The sequence below is a fragment of the Pinus tabuliformis genome, chromosome 6 (assembly GCF_031772625.1).
Source record: "Pinus tabuliformis cultivar Carrire ecotype Pingquan chromosome 6, CPIR1, whole genome shotgun sequence".
NCBI classification, from domain to species: Eukaryota; Viridiplantae; Streptophyta; class Pinopsida; order Pinales; family Pinaceae; genus Pinus; species Pinus tabuliformis.
In genome coordinates, this window is record NC_142292.1 from 120,335,321 (window position 1) to 120,358,642 (window position 23,322).

General features: G+C 40.2%; 1 pseudogene across 1 annotated transcript; it reads left to right on the forward strand.

The window, feature by feature from the left end:
• Positions 1–18,175: 18,175 nt before the first annotated feature.
• Positions 18,176–20,474, forward strand: LOC149257635 (ABC transporter G family member 22 pseudogene; annotated as a pseudogene). Its single transcript, XR_016248415.1, has 2 exons — positions 18,176–19,981; positions 20,096–20,474. The product of XR_016248415.1 is annotated as an ABC transporter G family member 22 pseudogene (transcript).
• The last annotated feature ends 2,848 nt before the right edge of the window (positions 20,475–23,322 follow it).

Here is a 23,322-nt window from a genome sequence, read left to right on the forward strand (position 1 = left end):
TCCTGATCTTCCTCAACCTAGTGCTACTAATGCACTGGGGGCATCTCGTGTTGCTGACAGTATCATTGGATCTATATCATACCCTCAACCTCCACCCTCTCCTCAACCTCATATGGGTTATGGTCAACCCCAGGGGGGACCAATTCCACTTACGTCTATCCCCCTCTTGATTCTTCCCATGGCAACACTTACCAAGGTTCAAGCATGTCACGCAAATCCCCATTCGCATCAGTTGATGCTAGGGCCAATTGTCGCTTCACTTGGTTATCCCAATTTTACTGCTAATCCTTTCTATCCTTATGCACCGACCAACGCTCCAACTCCTCTGGCACCAACTTTTTAGACCCTTTGGCACCAATGCCCCAGCCTCCCATCCCTTCTCCACCTCTGCAACGACAACAACCACCTCCTCAAGGTAAAGTGTATGCTTAGAAAAGTGCAACCAATCCCCCCAACCCCAAGTGAAATAGTAAGGGGAAGGGTAACCGGAACTAGCCATCTCAAGGTAACCAAGGAAACCAAGGTCCATCACCCAATTACCTTAGGGTGACTGGTTGACTCATGTGTCAATTTTTATCATGAGTAACCATTACTTACTCATGTTTTTATGGTCCCTTTAGGCTTCTCCTATGTGGCAACATCGCGGAGTCACCCTTGTTCATAGCATCAGAGATGAGTCACCTGTGCATCCATGGAGTTTGTTCATAATCTCATTTAGTCCTATTATAGTGTATCATCCACCTTTGTGTCGCATTCATCCCATTGTGCTCATATTTGGACTCCAGTTATATTGCTCTGTCTTTGAAAAACCTTTGTTTGAGTAATTGGCCATCCCCTCTGGAATCAAGTCAGTTGCTGCCAAGTCAACCATGCATATCATGCTCTGATAAAGGAATTCGTTAGTTACCCTTTCATCTTGTACCCTTCCATCATCATCCCTAGTGTCAGTCCATCAGTCACATTGTTATGACCCTTGTGCCTTTGTTGAGGAATCCTCATTGCCTCACCTCTAGCAGGCCCTCTTCTATCGACTTCAACACATTTATTCCAGGAGAGTGGTCTAGAGGGTGGTGTACCTTTGTTCTAACTTTCATCATTGTTCGACGCCTCAGATCAAGCAAAAGGAATCATCATTTCCCTTTGATTTGGTTGTTTATCGCGTGCTCGATTGCAACTCATTATCACACGATCGAGAATTGTACACTTGATGGTCCGGTGATCCAACAAATTGTACCAGTATTTTTTAGGTGTGTGTGAGATGTTCCAGACCTCATGAGGGGGTCACCCTTTAGGGAGCCCCCCACATGTCTGAATGACAAAAAATTATGATCCAACCTCAGATGTAATTTTGTAGATTTGACTGGCTCGATTCCTGCTACTTGTAGTGCCCACAACATGCATGCCTCTGTCAGATGATCCATTCAGATCTTCAGATCCCTTTCCTATTCAATAAGGTTTCTTTGGTTGTGATTCCCCATCACCATGTCAACTCGAGGGACATTATGTATAATGTACTTAGATGTTATTATATTCAGTCCTCGCCTCTGTTTTCCAGGCACATTATGTATATGGGACTCATTGTATTATTGTATCACATTTTGGTCCATTGATGCCAGCATATCATGTATCATGTACTTTGTAGCTCAGCCCCACATTGTTGGGCACCATGATTGTTTGTAATCAGTTATCTCGACGAGTATGGGTATGCCTCCCCTGCCTCATTTGAGATCATGTACTGCAAAATAAAAGGATACTCATATCATATTAGTATGTCTCGTCCCCTCCATTTCTCTGTCCTTCCTTGCATTGCTTTAGCTATCTCTCACACTCTCTCTCTAACTCCTCTTCGGTGTCCCATGGAAGTGTAACCTACTACATATTCCAGTCATACGATTTGCTCCTCACGCTCGTACGTTGGGGGCAATATGTTGTCACCTAAAAAATGATCACCTAACCATTTCTAATTAGGTGGATCGAAATACACCATGTAGTATTAATTTTACCATATTACAATCACTTTCACCATAGGAAATAATTTAGTAAAGCATTTTTATTAAATTATTTTTGTTTAAAATCAAAAAACACCATGAGAATAATTGAATAGATCATTATTCATTTAATTTTCTCTAGAAATAATTATTAAGTCATTATTTGATAGTTATTTCTTAACACATTTGACTAAATCACCATGGAATAATTAAATAAATCATTATTTATTAATTTTATTTTTGGAATAACTATTAAACCATTATTTGATAACTATCTTAAATTCACACTTTTCTTAATCCTTTCAAAGTGATTATTAAATCATTTTATTTGTTAATTACTTCAACCATTTTTTAAAATAAAGATATTTGACCATTTTGAATATCTTTTCCCTCTCCAAAAAATATAATAAAGTATTCCTAATAGTTACATTTTGATTTGGTCAATAATATTTTATTATTTTCGAATTCCTAATTGAGCCCAATACTTTGTTTTAAATAAGAGGGTTTTCTATTCATTCTTCACCATGATCATTATCATCATTACCACTACTGTATTCCCACATTTGAGCTCCCACTTGAGTTCCATCTTGCTTTTGGGCTTTTTTGCATATTGAGTGATCCATATCTCTTCAACTACTAGAATTAACTAATATCTTTTACTTCTGTGATGTTAGCAAAATTGCACATGAAAGAGTATGAAAAACCACATGTGCATGCTTTAAAGAATATGAAACATAACGACAACCCTCAAATCCAAGAACATAAGACACATTGATAACAGAGTTCACCTAGTGTGGGTTACATTTCCGAGCCTGGTGTCAAGAGTGGGGAGCCCACTTCATTAATGCTGCAAAATGGTGACTAGTACATGGTACATTCTTTGTCATTATAAGGATAAACTTCCTCAATCTAAGTGGTGTGTCTCTCTAAGAGATGTTCTCCCTATAGGAACTCTCACTCATATGGGCCCTCCTTCAGCATGACAAGCTAATAAATTCTCACATGGCGTGGCATACAAGTATCTTTCCACATAATAGTAACAAGGATCTCAACAACAAAATCATCATCTCAACAAATCAAACAAAAAAGTTGGCATCATTGCATCATATACCTCCACTTTCAAGGAAGGCCTAAAAATGCGAAGTTCTGCTGACGAAATGGACTACATTGTTGAATTCGTGGCGGCGAAACCATGTCAAATGAATATAAACTTGGCCCCTTTATGACATCGTCAAATTCTGGACCCTCGGGAACCTAGAAGATTCCCCCAAAGATTTCTTCCTGGAGATGGTTGAAAAATCCACTATTAGGATGAAAATTCTGAGCCCATCATTATGCTCCTTAAAAAATTCTGTGAAAAATGACTAGAAAGTCGTCATCATTCCTCTGTAAAAAGTCAGCCTCCAAGGGAATCTTTTTCATTCCATAAGATTTTGAAAATATTCCTTGTTGTTGGACACTTGAATTTTTGTTGCTCAGATGGGGCAATGGACCACACCATCATGTTCCCTGCGAAATTCTGGTTCTTTTGAGTATAAAGTTGGGATATTGCTATCGCTGTGAAAAATTGCCCTCTGGGAATCTTTTAGGTTTCTCACTGGATCAGAGAATATTCTTGCAAAGATTTTGTATTGAAAAATGTGTCAGGCATGGTTCCGCCTCGACATCCATGTCAAGGTTCTGCCTCTGTCCTCTATTCAGCCACCGCTACTCCGCTTGACTCTCCTTCCCCTTGTCAAATGAACAAGCTTGGGTTTAAAGGTAATTTTTTGGGCAGGATTACCCAAGATGACTCTGTTGACACATTGGTTAATTATGGCGATTGGTTGGAGGGTGGCTCAGGTTCCAACCCGTGTCCCACAAACTAGTTTAAAAATGTTGTATTTTTTACGTGGGGTTGTTTGTTGATACCCGACGATGATGGCGTTGTTTTGTTGAAATGGCGTGGAGTGGAGTGTTTTGGGGCTGTGTGGTTTTATGGGGCCACTGACAGTGGGCTGACCCACCGCCCGGTGTGGGTTCGACACCTGTCAGCCCCGCCATGTGTGGTTCTATTGTAGCAACCTTTGGGTCATTTTTTTATATAATGTAGTGTCGTTGGGCGGCGAGCCCACTAATGGCGGCCCACTCCCACTATAATATTTATATTATATATGGTGCGGTGGGGTGGCAGGGGTGGTGGCCCGCCACCTCCTTTATATATATATATATATATAATTTTGACCAGATTTTGGGGTTTACAGGTAAAATTAATGAGGCGACAAAAACGCCCTTTCTAACTATCATTTTTCATGGGCCATGCCTTTGCTAAATTGTTGCCTTGTTAGTGACTACCACTTGGCCTAGTTTGCCCAAAAATTTGACTGCAAATATCTTGAGCATACAAACTCATATTTGTGTCTCATTCACACTGTTGGAATCAGGGTGACAAGCACTACGATCTACTCCTGGTTTCACTTCATTTCGAGGAATTTTATTTTTGAGCTATTCTTAGCCACTTTTGAATCCTGAGCGTTTCTAGAGCCACCTGGATCATTCCTTCCCATTGAGGAGCTTTTGGTCCTCCAAAAGCATGCACATGATCTGCAACTGTTGTGTTACATTTTCTGCACCACAAGTGTTCTTCGAAGCCATAAGTGATGAACTGACACCTGCATCCTCTGCAAATATGTAGTATAATTATTGAAAACAAGATGTTTAATTACATGACCAATCATGACCCAAGCATCCCCATACTTGCCAAGAGTTTGTAACATACACTCTTTAGGCAAGTTTAGATCATAATAGAAATCAATATCCCAGCTAACAAATAAAAGGCCAAAACATCATCATTGCTTTAATAAGCGATGGAAATCAAATTATCATTTTTACATTTAAATTGCAACACATGATTTGCAACACATGTTGGGTCCCTATAATACTAGTGATTACCCCATTACTATTGTAGTTATACCCCTTATTTATATTGTTGTGCCCCTATTACCCCCATATTGTTATTTCTGTGCCCCATAGAATCCCTCTATTGTTATTTTTGTGGCTTTATATTATTATTGTTAGGTCGGCTGGATTATATTGTGACTCCTTAGACTCCTATATATAGAAAGGAGGTTTTGTCATTTGTATCATCCAAGAATTGTTCATTTATGTAATGTAAAGGAGGTTGCCCCCTCGAAGAGGCTGAATTCTAAGGCGTTGATCTATCTTTTCTATCTTTTCTTGAGCTGGTTTCATAACATTTGGTATCAGAGCTTTGGATTCTAGGGTTTCGCTGCTCCAAACAGGTCATCGTGGCATTTTCGCTATAACTTTTTTTCTGTGACGTTTCAGAAGTCGCAAAAAAAAACCCATTTGAGAAGAAATCGCGCTGAACCTTGGGTCCGAATTTCAGAGCTTTTCGCGCAATATTTGCGGAGATATGATCTGAGGAAGTTGGTCTTTTTGCAGACTCCTGAATTACATTCAAAACAGGTGACCTGGGGAAAATCGTCATAACTTTCTCTCTGGGGATCGGATTGAAATTTCGTAAGAAGGTACAGAAAGAGGACGGACTGTAGTTTCTTGTGTGTGTGTTTCAGATTCAAAGGTTGAAACAGTGACTCGTGGCACGTCGTACAAGTTCGCTCTACTGAACTAGTCTAAAAGCAAGTCACTGTGGGAGATTTCACATAACTCTTCCTTGGAGAATCCAATTTGGCTCAGACTTGTGGCATTGGAAAGAGGACGCAGAAGGCTACTACAGGTAGCAATTTCAGAACTGGATGATCTGAAATTACAGAGATACATCAGATTCAATATCAGGCTTCTATAAAGTGAAAAAAGGTGTGTAGTTTTTTTTTAAATTTTTGTGTAAGCTTGGTTTAACGGAATTCAAAGGGCATAGTAAAGCATTATTATCGGTAACTGATGCCCCGAGGAAAGAAAATGCAAACACCTAGTAAGGAACCTGAAAGCTCTAGCATGACTCATGAAGAAGAGGAAGAAATGCTACATGATATATCAAAATTACAAGAACAAGTGCAACAAATGTCACGCTCACAAAAGCTAACAGAAGCTAAGATAAGTGGCGTGGAATCTAAGATAAATGGCGTGGAATCTAAGATAAAGGGCATGGAAGCTAAGATGGATGATTTGAAGATAGATTTGAAGAGAGACATGGAAGAATTGAAGAAGTTGCTACAAGAAAGGGTCACTAATGGTGAAAAGGTAGTAAAGGAAACTCATGATGAGAACAAAAGAAATGTTAATCATGATTCCATAGACGCTAATGTTGGATCGAAGAATCACCATATTCCAAAAATCGATATGAGGAAGTTTGATGGCAAGGATCCCGCCACATGGATATTACAGATGGAGCAATTCTTCGATCTCAATAATGTGCAAAACACACAAAAGGTACGTATGGCAACTGTATATTTGGAACCAAATCAGTTTGTATGGTATCAATGGCTTTGCTCTCGTAAACAATTTATCACTTGGGCAATTTTTACGGAAGAATTGATAGCACATTATGAGGATACAAAAAGCAACACTTTTTTTAGCCAATTGATAAGTCTCAAACAAAAGGGTTCAATAATGGAGCACATTGAGGAGTTCCAAAAATTGAACATAAGGGTAAAAGATATTCCAGAGGAGCATAGGATTGATGTGTTCATAGGGTCTTTAAAGGATAATATCCAACATGATGTTCGCCTTTGGGAACCTGATTCATTAGAGAAGGCATTCAGGTTAGCAAGAAAAATGGAAAGCAAAATTATGGCAACCAGGAAGCATACCACTCACAACTATAAAGACGGAAGTGTTGTTGCCCCTAGTCTTCCACAACCTATAAGGTTGACACCACAACAATTGGAAGAAAAAAGAGCAAAAGGGCTTTGTTACAGTTGTGATAGCAAATACACTAAAGGTCATAAGTGTGCTGAGAAGAAATTATTCTACATAGATTGTGAAGAGGAAGAAGAAAAGGAGCAAGAAAGGTCAAAAGAAGAGGATATACTCCAGGAACAAAGCCTAGATGAAGAACAAATAAATCCGACCATATCTTGTAATGCATTGGCGGGAATTACCACTCCTCAAACCATCAAGATAGAAGGACAAATCAAGAAGAAAAAGGTAATAGTGTTGATTGATTCAGGAAGCACCCACAATTTTATTCATTGTAGGGTAGCAAAAGAATTGAATTGCTTCCTATATCCAGCACCAGAGTGTCAAGTGATGATTGCAAATGGAGGAACAATAAATTGCTCTGGAAAGTGCCATAATATCAAGCTATCCATGGGAGAATATGTATTGACTAGCCCAATGCTTTCCATTCCAATGGGAGGTGCTGATGTTGTACTAGGAGTCCAATGGCTACAATCCTTGGGTACAATAGCTTTTAATTTTCAAGAACTTTTCATCAAATTTTCTACGGAAGGAAAGGAAGTTGAATTAAGGGGTATTGCAGGGAAACCAGGAAAGATAATCAGCTCTAATGGCATGACAAAGCTTCTAAAAAAGGAGCAAAGAGGTGTAATTGCACAATTATGTTCGCTAGATGTTTCCACATTGGAATCATCTATTTCTCCAGATCTCCAAAAAGTCCTGGACAATCATTCCAAGGTATTTGAGACTCCCAAAGGTCTCCCACCTATGCGTGATCATGATCATGCTATTCATCTGATTCCAGGAAGTGTTCCTCCAAACATCAGGCCGTACAGATATCCCTATGTCCAAAAAAGTGAAATTGAACGTATGGTTGCAGAAATGCTAGAGGCTGGTATAATTCAACCGAGTCAAAGTTCTTTCTCAGCTCCAGTAGTATTGGTGCACAAGAAGGATGGATCATGGCGCATGTGTCCGGATTATAGGGAGCTCAACAAGCTCACTATTAAAGATAAGTTCCCCATTCCTGTCATTGATGAATTACTGGATGAATTGCATGGATCAATTTACTTCACCAAGTTGGATCTTCGTTCGGGATATCATCAAATCAGAATGAAGATTGAAGACATTCCGAAAACGGCATTTAGAACTCATGAGGGTCATTATGAATTTTTGGTCATGCCTTTTGGCCTTACCAATGCACCTTCAACATTTCAAGGTTTGATGAATTCAATTTTCAAACCATTCCTTAGAAAATTTGTGTTAGTATTTTTTGATGATATACTAATCTACAGCAAGTCTTGGAAGGATCATGTTGAACATGTTGACAGGGTGCTACAACTATTGGAGGAGAAACAATTATATGCAAAAAGATCCAAATGTTTCTTTGGAGTCCAGGAGGTGGAATATTTGGGTCATATTGTATCTCATGAAGGAGTTAAGGTAGACCCTAGCAAAATTAAAGCCATTAAGGAATGGAAAATCCCCACATCCATAAAGCATCTGCGAGGATTTCTTGGGTTGACAGGGTATTATCGCAAGTTTGTTAAGAATTATGGGAGAATAGCAGCACCTCTAACAACATTATTGAAGAAAGATTCATTTTCATGGACTCCGGAAGCAACAAAGGCCTTTGAACATCTTAAAGAGGCAATGTGCCAAGCACCGGTCTTAGCTACACCGGACTTCACAAAAACCTTTATTGTGGAATGTGATGCTTCAGGAAATGGAATTGGTGCTGTTCTAATGCAAGATGAAAGACCCATTGCTTTTGAAAGTCGTCCAATCAAGGGAAAGTTTTTAAGCAAAGCTATTTATGAGAAGGAAATGTTGGCAATACTCCATGCACTTAAGAAATGGCGACCCTACCTAATGGGAAGACACTTCAAGGTAAAAACGGATCATGATAGCCTTAAATACTTTTTAGAACAAAGATTATCCTCTGAAGAGCAACAAAAGTGGGTCACAAAGATGTTGGGTTATGACTTTGAAATCATCTACAAAAAAGGGAAGCAAAATGTGGTGGCAGATGCACTCTCAAGAAAGGATGAGGATGTGGAAGCATTGTTGTGTGCCATTTCTATTATCCAACCAGATTGGATAAACGAAGCAAGGGAGGAATGGAAGAATGACGAAGAAGTGTGGGCACTTATTCGAAAGCTACAACAAGATTCCAGTACTTCTGATACATTTAGCTGGCAAAATGATTCGTTATGGTACAAAGATCGCTTATACCTCTGTAAGAATTCCCAGCTAAAACAAAAGATTCTTATGGAATTGCACACTTCTCCCTTAGGAGGGCACTCAGGATTTTTAAAAACTTACCACAGGGTTAAGAAGGAATTTTTTTGGGATGGCCTTAAATCAGATATTCAAAAGTTTGTGGCGGAATGTTTGGTTTGCCAACAAAATAAAGTTGAAACAATTAAGACACCGGGTCTATTACAACCTTTATCCATTCCAAGCCAACGTTGGGAGGAGGTTTCAATGGATTTTATCACAGGTTTACCCAAGTCTGAGGGAAAGAGTGTCATCATGGTGGTAGTTGACAGACTTACCAAGTATGCACACTTTTGTGCATTATCACATCCATTTAAAGCCAGTACAGTTTCTACTGCATTTATGGAAACAGTTCAAAAGCTACATGGAAACCCAAAGATTATTGTAAGTGACAGAGATCCCATTTTCACTGGAAATTTTTGGACAGAATTATTTTCTTGTCTTGGTACTCAGTTAGCTCATAGCTCATCTTATCATCCTCAATCTGATGGGCAAACTGAGATAGTAAACAAATGTTTGGAAGGATATCTTCGTTGCTTTGTATCTGATAAACAGACACAATGGGTCAAATGGTTGCCTCTGGCTGAATGGTGGTATAACACTTCCTTCCATACAGCAACAAAAATGACCCCATTTATGGCACTTTATGGGTATCAACCACCATCCATCACATCATATTTAAGAGAAAATTCTAAGGTTCAGGCAGTGGAACATCACATCGAACATCAACAACAAGTCCTCCAACTCTTAAAGGATAACCTCGTGTTGGCACAAAATAGAATGAAACAACAGGCAGATCAACATCGCAGTGAAAGAAGTTTTGATGTAGGTGATTGGGTATTCCTACGGCTACAACCATATAAGCAAATGTCCCTAAAGCAAGCTAAGAAGGATAATAAATTATCACCAAAGTATTATGGTCCGTACAAGGTGTTGCAAAAGATTGGTACTATGGCATACAAATTGGAGCTTCCTGCAGCTTCTCGATTGCACCCAGTTTTCCATGTTTCATGTTTAAAGAAGGTTATAGGTGACAAGCTCCCAATTCAAACAATATTGCCAGAACTTGACGAGGAAGGAAAAATTATATTGGAACCGGAAGCAGTCACAGAAACAAGAACTCGACAGCTACGAAATCGATCAATTTCAGAGTATCTTATCAAGTGGAAGAACTTATCCGCTGAAGATTCCACATGGGAGGATGAGAATTTTATGCAGAAGTATCCAGAACTACTCAAGCGTTGAGGACAACACTTTTTTGAAGGAGAGGGGCATGTTGGGTCCCTATAATACTAGTGATTACCCCATTACTATTGTAGTTATACCCCTTATTTATATTGTTGTGCCCCTATTACCCCCATATTGTTATTTCTGTGCCCCATAGAATCCCTCTATTGTTATTTTTGTGGCTTTATATTATTATTGTTAGGTCGGCTGGATATTGTGACTCCTTAGACTCCTATATATAGAAAGGAGGTTTTGTCATTTGTATCATCCAAGAATTGTTCATTTATGTAATGTAAAGGAGGTTGCCCCCTCGAAGAGGCTGAATTCTAAGGTGTTGATCTATCTTTTCTATCTTTTCTTGAGCTGGTTCCATAACACGAGCCCACTAATGGCGGCCCACCCCCACTATAATATTTATATTATATATGGTGCATTGGGGTGGCAGGGGTGGTGGCCCGCCACCTCCTTTATATATATAATTTTGACCAGATTTTGGGGTTTACAGGTAAAATTAATGAGGCGACAAAAACGCCCTTTCTAACTGTCATTTTTCATGGGCCATGCCTTTGCTAAATTGTTGCCTTGTTAGTGACTACCACTTGGCCTAGTTTGACCAAAACTTTGACCACAAATATCTTGAGCATACAAACTCATATTTGTGTCTCATTCACACTGTTGGAATCAGGGTGACAAGCACTACGATCTACTCCTGGTTTCACTTCAATCCGAGGAATTTTATTTTTGAGCTATTCTTAGCCACTTTTGAATCCTGAGCGTTTCTGGAGCCACCTGGATCATTCCTTCCCATTGAGGAGCTTTTGGTCCTCCAAAAGCATGCACATGATCTGCAACTGTTGTGTTACATTTTCTGCACCACAAGTGTTCTTTGAAGCCATAAGTGATGAACCGACACCTGCATCCTCTGCAAATATGTAGTACAATTATTGAAAACAAGATGTTCAAATACATGACCAATCATGACCCAAGCATCCCCATACTTTGCCAAGAGTTTGTAACATACACTCTTTGGGCAAGTTTAGATCATAATAGAAATCAATACCCCAGCTATCAAATAAAAGGCCAAAACATCATCATTGCTTTAATAAGCGATGGAAATCAAATTATCATTTTTACATTTAAATTGCAACACATGATTTACAAAATGTGGCCATGACAAGCTAGCATATCTAATAAAGCCATCTCTCACCCATCAAGGTGAATGGGTCCTCTCCCTGTGGCACCGAATTCACTTGTTGAATAGCTTCACTAGTTGGTTCCTGCATTGGTGCTTTGTCCTTAAGACACTACTCTGGATGGAGCCCCCAACATGTGGCTATTTGATGTCCACTTATGTTGCAATGAATAAAAAAAATCTTCTTCCTCCATACCTGCTTAACCTTCTTCCTTTTGTGATGTGGAGATGAATTTTCACGCCTCATCCTCTTTCTTGCTTCCATTCTCTTCCAGCACTCAACAACCACATGGTTATGCAAACCACACAAACTACATGATTTCTATTCATCATTAATAATATGTTTGTAATCAAAATGAGCTCTAGAATATTGAGACTGATTATACTTCTCTTGGCTGTCTCTAGTGCAAACCTGGCGTTGAGAGCTTACTTTAGCTCTTCCTCTGTAATGTGCATTGTCATGGGAGGATAGTGATGTGTGTAACACCTCGTCCTCCCAGGTCCACCCAAGTAACCAACCATCTAGGGTAAACATGTGACGAGAGAGGCTACTATAATGGATTCAACTTCCTTGGTGACCTTAAGGAAATGGAACTGACATAACATATCAAACAAACCCATCCCCATTAGTGACAACACCCTTAGGAGACATGTCATCCACTTAGACATCTTGTCCTTGAGTCCCACTAATGATTTAACTCTTTTAACCCTTGGTCACTCTCATGCTATAGGCAAGACAATGACCGAAAGCCAAAGTCACTCTCACAGGCCTGTGTGCTAGCGTCTTTGGACTTTGTCCAGCAGACTTGTGCCAACGTCCCTGAGATTTAAGCCACTTTTCTAACCCAGAATCCCGACCTCTACCCAGAACTTGTTATAACCTTTAGAATCCATCAAAGACACGATGAAAATATAAACAAATAAAAAATCAACCTTAGGACTAGGCTTGAGCATCCCCAATCGGGATTGACATTCTGTCAAACACTTGGCATCAATGCAACCTATAGGTATAGGATACAAGGCAGAGCATATATGACTGAAAGAACTTATGAAACATAACCAAAAGGATCACCTCCTTCTCCATTGAATTATTATATCATCAATTAGGTCTTGCATCCATGCATTCAACAATTACAAGTAATTACATGAAATAACCATGACATGAACCAGTCATTTAACCATTCTTATAACCATTCTTATAACCAACATAAAACCATATAAATATCAGAGATATGACAACCATTAAATTCACATATAAACCAATGCAAAAGTAAGAGAACTTAGCTTTTATTAATCATAGGAAAATCCGACCAGGTGCGGGACTTCCATGTGCCACCTGACCATAGACATGACTGAATGAAATACCTCTTTCAGCCAGTCACGCCCGTGTCATATTCCAAGCATGCATGTGGATCTCATAGAACAACCAATCCATGAACAACCAAGAGAATCCAGAGATTAAACCACATCCACCCTCATCAAACCGTGACCACACCAAATCGGTGCTTTGATCACAATCAAATTGAACTTCCGAAATCCATCGCTATCCTTGAGAAATTTTCTATCTCTTTGTCTCCCCGGCTTCACCACAATCCAATCTCGGATTACTAGGCCCTAAACCGAGACCAATCTATGAAGATTTACCACAATCCAAACCCGGATCACTGGGCCCTAAACTAAGACTTCTCCCTCAGGCTCTACCGTGTATCCTGCCAAAGCCATTCAAGGGATTCCTAGACCTTTGGGAATGAACCTTGAGACCACCTCCACCCCGGATTCTGAAATCTATCCGACAAGCCAAAGCTCAAAACCGAGATAAACATCCAACATACCGTGGCATTCAGAAAAAGGAAAGGCTAGGTTAAAAATGACTGTCATAACCCGGAAAAACCATGCCACTCACAACAAGAGAACCATACACCAACATGCAAAGCCATGCATTTCCAAACCAACTAGGAAATCACACATGAAAAAGGTTAGCTACAAGTATTCCTATTGAAGATACTTGATCCTGCGCTTCTTCCTTGATCCTTGCTTTTCCTTTGCTTGCTTTTCCTTCCTTGAGGCAAAGCTAGAGTGCTCCAAGAAAAATCTAAGTGACCAAGAGTGACAGAGAGAGAGAGAGTAATGAGAGAGCTCCAAAATTGAACTGAAAAAAGGTTTTTAACTGATTCTCAGGAGTCTTTTTATGAATGAGGCCTCTAATTTCTTCATTTTTCATTATTTTCCTTCAATTTCCTCCTCACATGCAACCTGTGATCTTTCACCTTACTTTTCTCCTTATTTCCTTTATTTCATAAATAAATGCGGCAAAAATACCTTTTTTTCCCTTTTAATGCATTTGCCTTAGCCTTTGGCAATTTTCCTTAGCCAAAACACACATCCAATGATGCCCACTAGGATATATTTGCTCGACATTCAGCTTGGAATAAGTGTCCCTTAATTGTGGCCTTATTTTGCCTTTATTAACTTTTATTACATGAAATTTTCACTAGGGCTATTATAGAACCCTCCCCCTTGGGGAACACTGTCCTCGATGTTAAACCACACCATGACCTCAACAAAACCACTAAAAAGCAAACATATTTCCCATGGAGCTTTATAACTTAGCTCGTTGTAGTATTTACAATGAAAGACCTGCTCAAAAGCAAAACATCATGACAACATGACAATATAACAACCATAATAACATGACACCCATACCGCTTATTGGAGCTTTATAACTTAGCTATTGGCGATATTTACATATAAATACATATACCAAAACATAAACATATGCCAACATGTACAAACATCAAACCAAAACTGCTTTGCCTCAACCGGCAAAGAATGAAGGATACAGGGCCTGCATCTGATATGCCATCTCCCATGTAGCTTCTTTAGGCCCAAAGTGCTTCCACTTCACTTCAACTTTCTCTATGGATTTTTTCATGAACATGAGATGTTTCCACTCCAATATGCACTGAGGCTCCGGCTGGAACTCTCCTTCTTTTGCCACATGCAATACAGACCAATCAATAACATGATCAACATCCTTTATATACTTCTTAAGCAATGACATATGGAAAACATCATGGAATTTCACTGTTGGAGGAAGTGCAAGTCGATATTCCATTGGTCCAATCCTCTCAAGGATCTCGAAAGGCCCACAATACCGTGGTGCCAACTTGGCATGTGAACTAATCCTCAAAGATATTTTCTTGGGCTTGATGCAAAATGCACATGCTCCCCAACGTGGAACTCCTTTAATACCCTGTGCTGATCCACATAACTCTTCTATCTATCTTGTGTTGCCTTTATATTCTTCTTTATAACCTGCATTTATTGCTCCATATCTGCCAACATATCTGGTCCAATAAGTACCTTATTCACTAGATCACTCCAACTTATGGGAGTGTTACAACTCCGTTCATACAATGCCTCGAAAGGACTCATCCTTAATGACTCCCGATAATAATTATTGTATGCAAACTCAACCAATGGAAGATACTCCTCCCATTTCTTTTGCTGGTGCATCACATACCTCCTCAACATGATCCAGGTGGATGTTGGTGGCCACCCAGCTATCCCACTTGGACCCCCACAACTGTCTCTTTCAGTTTTTTAGTTTCTGTAATTGTAGCACAATTTACTATTTTTAGTAGCTTTTCAGGACCTGAACTTCCGAAGTTGTTTTGAGGCCCCAAACGACGTTTTTTTTGGAAATCTGGGAGCAACATGGGTCCATGGACCGATGTTGCTCTTCCTAAAGTTGTAGTGCTCGGATAGATCTTTTTAATGAGCTATTGTATGTGTCAAACGGAGATTGGGTGCCAAAGTTACGACCCCGGGAAGTTGATGTACCAACTTACCCAAAACAGGGCCCACAATTTGGTGTTTCATCTTCTAGGGTTAGGTTTAGGGATGTTAAGGGTTTTCAATTATTTCTCAACAACAAATAGGCCTTTGAGCCTCATTGTAACATAGTTGAGAGGCATGTAGCCGCCACATCTCTTCTCAGAGATAAGCTACCATCGCCCTAGCTGGTTTATTTCCATTTCTGTTTGTAAGTATATTTCAGTATGTTACATTAATGAAATGAAGTATTATTTCCACTGCATATTTGTATTTATGGTTATCTTTGTAATCTGTTGCGTTCCTGTTTAAATCCGGATCACAACATATCCTCCAAGATCCTGTTGACCCTCTCTATCTGTCCATCTGTCTGCAGATGATAAGTTGTACTGAAGGCCAACTTTGTAACCAAGCCTGAAAATAGACCCTTCCAGAACTTGGAAGTGAACTTTGCATCCATGTCTGACACAATCTTTTTTGGAACACCATGCAATCTCATTATCTCTCTAATGAATACCTGTGCTACCTCACTTGATGAATATGTAGTCTTTACTGGAATGAAGTGAGCTACCTTGCTCAACCTGTTGACCACAACCATAATATAATCATGTTGCCTCACTTTCCTCAGAAGAGTTGTATTGAAATCCATGGAAATGACCTCCAATTTCCATTCTGAAATCGCTATAGGTTGTGATAAACCACCTGGATGCTTACATTCCACCTTGATCTGATGGAAATCTAAACATCTAGCCACAAACTCTGCCACTTCCTTCTTCATATTCAGCTAATAGTAGAACTTCTTCACCACCGTCAATGTCTTCTGATATCCTGGATGACCTGAGTATGGCTTCACATGAAACTCCCTCAAGATAAACTTCTTGTGTTCACTGCAATTCAACACATAGACCATGTCTCTAAATCTCACCAAACCATCTTTTGTGAGACAATAATATGCATCCCGATCACCTGCACCTGTACCTGTACATGTACTATGCGGTAACCTATGCATAATCTCCATGTATTTTTCATCCCGCTATCCTACCTGCAAGATACTATCCTGTAACTTTGTCCCATAAGCTCATATATTCTATATGATTTACCTGTACCTTCCTACTAAGAGCATCTGCAACCTTGTTCTCCTTCCCTTTGATGTATCTGATTTCGAAGTCGAACTCACTAACGGTAGCCAACCATCTAGCTTGCCTGGCATTTAGATTCAGATGGTCAAACAAATACCTTAACCCACTTTAATCACTCATTAATGTAAACATCCTACTCAGAAGTGTTAGACTCAGTGTTGTCAGTCCTCTGTCAGAGCCATATTCACCAAGGTTCATTTCTCGTCATTTGCAGTCATCAAATGCCAATTTGGTCAAAAAGAGTCATTTTAATTCTTGAGTCCAGGGTTTTGTCTCCAAAAGTGTGAAATAACGCTTGCAGGCCAGAGGGAGGTTCAATAAGTCTCTTACTTCAAAGAGTTTCATCATCAGTAATGCTTGAAAATGATTCTTCTCCAAAACTCTGTTTTGGAGAAGAAATCGTCAAATTTGTTTTTGTAATAAATTTGCATTTTAAAGTCTTCCATCATGGAGTACTTCGAATGCAGGCCCTGGTCATCTTGCTAGGTTTAGCAGCTCCTATCTCTGCAAAACAATCCACAGAAGAACCATCATTTCAGCTAAAGAAGGTCAGAGAAGAAAATGAAAGACAGAGTTTGTCAAAATGCCAAAGTTCTACATACTGAACAAAGTGGGTTATTACAAAGCAAAAATCAAAATTCATGGTTCAATGAGATATTGTCCACTTTTAAATTTCATTTGCACTCAATGAGATATCAAAAGCTTAAGAGAGAAGTCGAGTGTGAAGATTGGAAGAACAAAGCTGTGATATTAAAGCCGTGACTGTGTGAAGATGGCGTGCGGCGCACACAACAGGTGGCGCGACGCACTGGAGGAGCGCGGCGCACTGGGCGCTTTTACACAGTGCAAATATACACTGGCGCGGCGCACTCACCAGGCGCGACGCACTGGGTATGCTGCGCGACGCACAGGGTAGACAATCAAATTTTTTATCTTTTCTCTGCAAAAATGCAAATCACTCAGCGTTTCTAGCTCTATGTTGGTTTAAGTAATAGCTGTCTGCTGGTATATTGATAAATGCTGATCCTAAATTGGCGTGTGAACTCAGAGTCAAAGCAAGAGAATTCAGACGCAGTTCTGAAGCTTCGATGGCACAATAGATAAATAAATCTCCCATGCTTTGATGGAAGAAGGATCCTATGACTTTCGATGGGTATAACAGTGTCATGCAAAGCCTGATTTCAACACTCTGTCTTGGTAGCCTGAAATCCACGCAAATGTTGTCTCGGCATCTATGTCTCAATGCTCTATCTCTGCAGATGCTCTGTCTCCTCCGTCTCCTCCATAATGATAATAATCTCAGGACCAAAGTCGCTACATACCCCAGTCAACATCTCTTGAAAAAGTGGAACAACAGACCTCTTTTGGATGCAAGCTTGGCAATCAATCACAACGTGGCATACGCAGGCGCTGCCTAGATTTTGAGGCCTCACAAGCTCAAAGGAAAACCATGAGTAACAGTTCCTGGAAGTCTACAAGTCTAATGCCTGAAACCGATCCATTGTTAAATTCAATTCATGATTCAGAGACAAATACTTCATCATCAGTTGCTTGTGAAAAAGGTGCGACTACTGACTGCAAAGAAAATTGTTCCGTTAAAGAGAGAAATAGGTGCAAGCATTGAAAGAATTTCTCAGCCTACATCTAACGCTTTGAAAAATGGAAGAAACACCAAAAGGGAAGTCTAGCAGCATCGTAAGAACAATTTCAGACCAAATGGAAGAAGTTGCCAAGGAAGTACTAGCTCCAGCCAAAAGAAAAGCGATTGCAAGATCTACCTCGGAGCTGTTGGTGGATCAAACCACTAAAGAGGTTTTGATAACGAGAAAATCCAGTCTAGCCAGCCTAGGTAGAATTACCTCAGACAACATTGACAATGCTACCATTGCCACTACTCCAGGTGCAAGAAAGCCTCCCTTAGCTCAGAAGATGCAATCGCCCAGAGTCAGTGGACACATACCCAAGTGGAAAAGTGGTCAACTGCGGATAGAAGATGAACTGACAAATGCTTTTATTGAAGAAGTGGCTTTGAGCAGAGCTTCAAGTGCTACTAGTCATGGCCTTTCATTTTCAATAGCAGGACCGGTTGTGGCTCCAGCTGGAGACTTGGGACTCATCAATGACTTGCAAGAAGCAAGGTTGCATGCAAGCATGGCCCTAAAGAAGAAAGAAACTGAGTCCAAGGACATTGAAATAAATCTAGAAACTGAATTACCACACAGAGATCCTCCTTTTCCAATTTGTCTGAAGTTCCTCGAAGTCCAATACAAAGTAATTTTGCAAGGGAAACCCACTAGCATATTGAGGAGCTCCTGGACTGAACCGATATTCTTTGAGAAAGATATCCTACATGGTGTCAGTGGTTCCATAGCCCCTGGAGAAATGCTGGCTATGATGGGTCCTTCAGGGAGTGGAAAAACTACGCTTATTAATCTGTTAGCTGGAAGAATCCAACAGAATGTCTCCGGTAGCATCACCTACAATGACCAGCCTTACTCAAAGGCCTTGAAACGCAGGATTGGATTTGTCACGCAGGACGATGTTTTGTTCCCCCATCTCACAGTTCGGGAGACTCTGACATACACTGCTCTTTTGAGACTTCCCAGGACATTATCAAAGCATCAGAGGGAACAACGAGCTCAGGAAGTGATTCATGAACTAGGCCTTGAAAGAGGCCAGGATACGATAATAGGAGGAAGCTTTGTTAGGGGCATTTCTGGAGGTGAAAGAAAGAGAGTTTGTATTGGATGTGAAATTCTGATTGATCCTTCTTTATTATTTCTAGATGAACCTACTTCTGGTCTGGATTCCACCACAGCACTACGAATTGTTCAGATGTTGCATGATATAGCCCGGGCGGGCCGAACAGTTGTGAGCACAATTCATCAGCCTTCGAGTAGGCTGTTCCATAAATTTGATAAGCTGATACTTCTGGGAAAAGGGCATTCTGTCTACTTCGGAAAAGCATCAGATGCCATGGAGCATTTTGCATCCGTCGGTTTCTCCCCCTTTCTAGCCATGAATCCAGCTGACTTCTTGCTTGATCTGGCAAATGGCAACATTCATGATATCTCAGTTCCTGCAGAATTGGTGAATACATCTCATGCAGAGGGCGGGGATAGTCATGGTGATCAGTTTCCAGGGAGTCTATCTTCTCATGATGTGCTTGAGTATCTGGTAGAAGCCTATGAGACCAACGTTGCACCTATAGAAAAGGCAAAACTGATGGCACTGAATGAAGTAACCGAGGATTTGAAATCATCTGTATCTGCAAAACGTGAATGGAGTGCAACATGGTGGGATCAGTTCTCGATTTTGTTTGTCCGTGGTCTGAAGGAAAGGCGCCACGAATACTTGAGTTTTTTGAGAATTGCACAGGTCATCTTAAAAGCTCTTATTCTCGGTTTGCTCTGGTGGCAATCAAAGATAGATACTGCCAAAGGACTTCAAGATCAGATAGGGTTGGTATTTTTTATTGCTGTTTTTTGGGGATTCTTCCCGGTCTTTACAGCAATTTTTACTTTCCCTCAAGAACGAGCAATGCTGGCTAAGGAGCGAGCTGCTGATATGTACAGATTGAGTGCTTATTTCATGGCTCGCATCTTAAGTGATCTGCCCCTAGATCTCTTCCTCCCCATTGGATTTTTGATTATTGTTTACTTCATGGTGCACCTTCGCATGACTGTTGCAGCCTTTTTTCTCACCATGCTTACGACATTCCTCAGCATTGTTGCTTCTCAGGGTCTTGGACTGGCCATCGGTGCTGCCTTTATGGATCTCAAGAAGGCAACAACTCTGGCTTCTATTACCATGATGGCATTTATGCTTACTGGTGGTTTCTTTGTGCAGAGAGTTCATCCGTTCATCAAATGGATCAGGGCTTCAAAAATAAATAAAACAAAGACACCTGTCAGAGGAATAGAAACAGATGGTCTAGTCTGTCTCCAGCCATGATTTCATGGAACCCACGCTGCAGTTTTTTCATTTTAATTGGTCATCGGAGAAATCAAAATGTAACGCTGCTTCAGTTACTGATTGTTGGCTGTTCATTTCTGTCAATAATGATTAAACAATCCCCACTTTGGGTCGATCCATTTCCTAATGGCAGAGATTATTTATTGTATGAAAGATCATTTGTAAAAGAGAGAGTTCTGAGTTTCTGAGAAAAAGCGTGGTAGGAAAAAATCCAGCATTACCACTGTACAGTTTTGACAGAGAAATAATTCAATGGTGCAGCTCTAATTTATAAGATTCTTGCAGTATGAGTTTTGGCATGTGTTTTTCTCTTTGTTTCATATGTATCATGTGTTGTTTTGTAGTCCATTCCTAATCGTTTCCAGCTGAATACTTTCAAGTGAGAAAGGTAGAATTCAGTCATTGCTCTGCCTTGAGGAAGTGTTCAGATTTTATGTATTTTCTTCTGCCTAGAAAGGATTCATACATTAATGCCCTTTTCAGCTTTCTTAAACAGTCTTTTCATCCCATTTAAACTCAATTCGATTGCTAAAACCTCATGCTTATCTCGCCTTATGAAATATCCTGTGCCTTTGATTAAATCTCTGCTCATGCTGTCCTTGTCCCATACAGCCCAACAACTTAGTCATTTATGAAAATACCCTCTCTTATCTATTTACTAGCCTAAAATCAGTTCCCATTGTAAGTCATCTCGGACTCTATTTATCATTTTATTGAGATTGACTGGAGAGAGCCCTCTCCTGTCCTCGTAGGGCTAGCTACGAGGCTGAGCTTGGTTTGATGTTGCCTCGAGTTTTGCCTTCTTCAGCCTAAGGCAGATTCGAGCGCTAACAAGAAGACAGTGCTTCCACATGTTCAGTGCATGTATAATCACTACTAGCTCAAGATCATGCGTCAGATAGTTCTGCTCGTGCTCATTCAGTTTTTGTGATTCATAGCACACTACTTGTCCTTCTTGCATGAGAACTCCACCAATTCCTCTCTTGCAAGCATCTTTACACCCTACAAACTCCTTATTTGGATCCACAATCTTTAGCACTGGTGCATGTGTCGACAACTCCTTAAGCTACTCAGAACTAGCCTCACATTCTTCTATCCATTCGAACTTATTACCTTTCCGTTGCAATGATGTGAGAGGATACACGATGCAGGAGAAGTTACTGATGAACCTCTTATAGTAACCTGCTAATCCCATAAATGATCTCAATCATCCACGTTCTTAGGAGCTTCCCATTCCATGATGGCCCTTATCTTTTCTCGATCCACTGCTATGCCTTCCTTGGAGACAACATGTCCCATGTAAATGTACCTTAGTCTGAAAGAAGTTGCATTTGCTAAGCTTAGCATACAACTGATGTTCTCTTAACAATCTCAACACTACTGCTAAATGCTTGGCATGTTCTTCCTCATTTTTAGAATATACCAGTATGTCATCAATGAATACAATAACAAACTTGTCTAGATAGCGATGCAACACACTATTAATCAAACACATAAATGTAGTTGGAGTATTATTCAAACTGAAAGGAACAACAACAAACTCATAATGCCCATACTTGATCCTAAACAAAATCTCGAAGATATCCTCTTCCTTGATGCGTACTTGATGGTATCTCGATCTCAAGCTGATCTTAGAGAACATTGCTTCTCCCTTCAACTGATTAAACAAATAATCTATCCTCGGCAAAGGGTATCTGTTCTTGATCGTTACTTTGTTCAGCTACCTGTAATCAATGCATAATCTAAGAGTACCATCTTTCTTCTTTATGAACAACACTGGCGCACCCCAAGGCGATACACTTGGCCTAATGTAACCCTTGTCCGACATTTCCTTAAGATGCAACTTTAACTCAACCAACACAGGTGTGCTCATCCTGTGAGGTGCTTTTGATGTTGGAGCTACCCCTGGCACCATCTCAATAGAAATTTCTACTTCCCTATGAGTTGGAAACTTTGTGATTTCCTTGAGAAATACATCATGAAACTATTGCAAAACTGGGTACTTGCTCAATACACCAACATCCTCAACCTTCTTACCCTTGTCACTAGAAATGTGTATTGCAAACATCAAACAACCTTTGCTGCAACTACGCTTAACTTGCATAGCGGTAACCATTCTCACTGATGTAGGCTTCTTCTTCCCCTGCAAAGTCCTCTTTTCCTCGCTATTGTCCGCACACTCAATGGCCTTGTGAAGCATCACCTCTGCTCTGCACCAATTATCACATTACTAGACCTGCAACAAGCATTTGAGATTGAGACAGATGCCTCCGACTATGCTATTGGTGCGATTCTTATTCAACATGGGCATCCAATGGCTTACCACAGTGAGACACTTTCAGAGACAGTTTGAAAGTATCCCACTTAGGACAAAGAAATGTATTCCATTGTGTAGGCATGCCATCAATGGAAGCATTACATTATGGGGAAGGAAATGGTCATCTACATAGACCACCGACCCCTACAGTTCATACAAACACAAGGGAAGTTGCAGAATGATTGCCATTAGAAATGGTCCACCTACCTGCAACAATTGCATTTGGATATTAAGTATAATAAGGGCAACACCAATTATGTCATTAATTGCCTCAGCCGACCACTAGTCATGGCGCCAATCATTATGATCGACTCTTGTGGGCATGAGACTTTGGGGTGGCTGCATCTTTTCAAGAGAAATACAGAATTCGACAACACATATCAGATAGTCCTAGAAAGGAAGCAAGTTCCAAATTTTCACCTTCAGGATGCACTATTATGCCACCTAAGACACATCTGTGTTCCTTCAAGTGAGCGTGCCAAGATGATTTGGGAGGCACACTATAGTTGG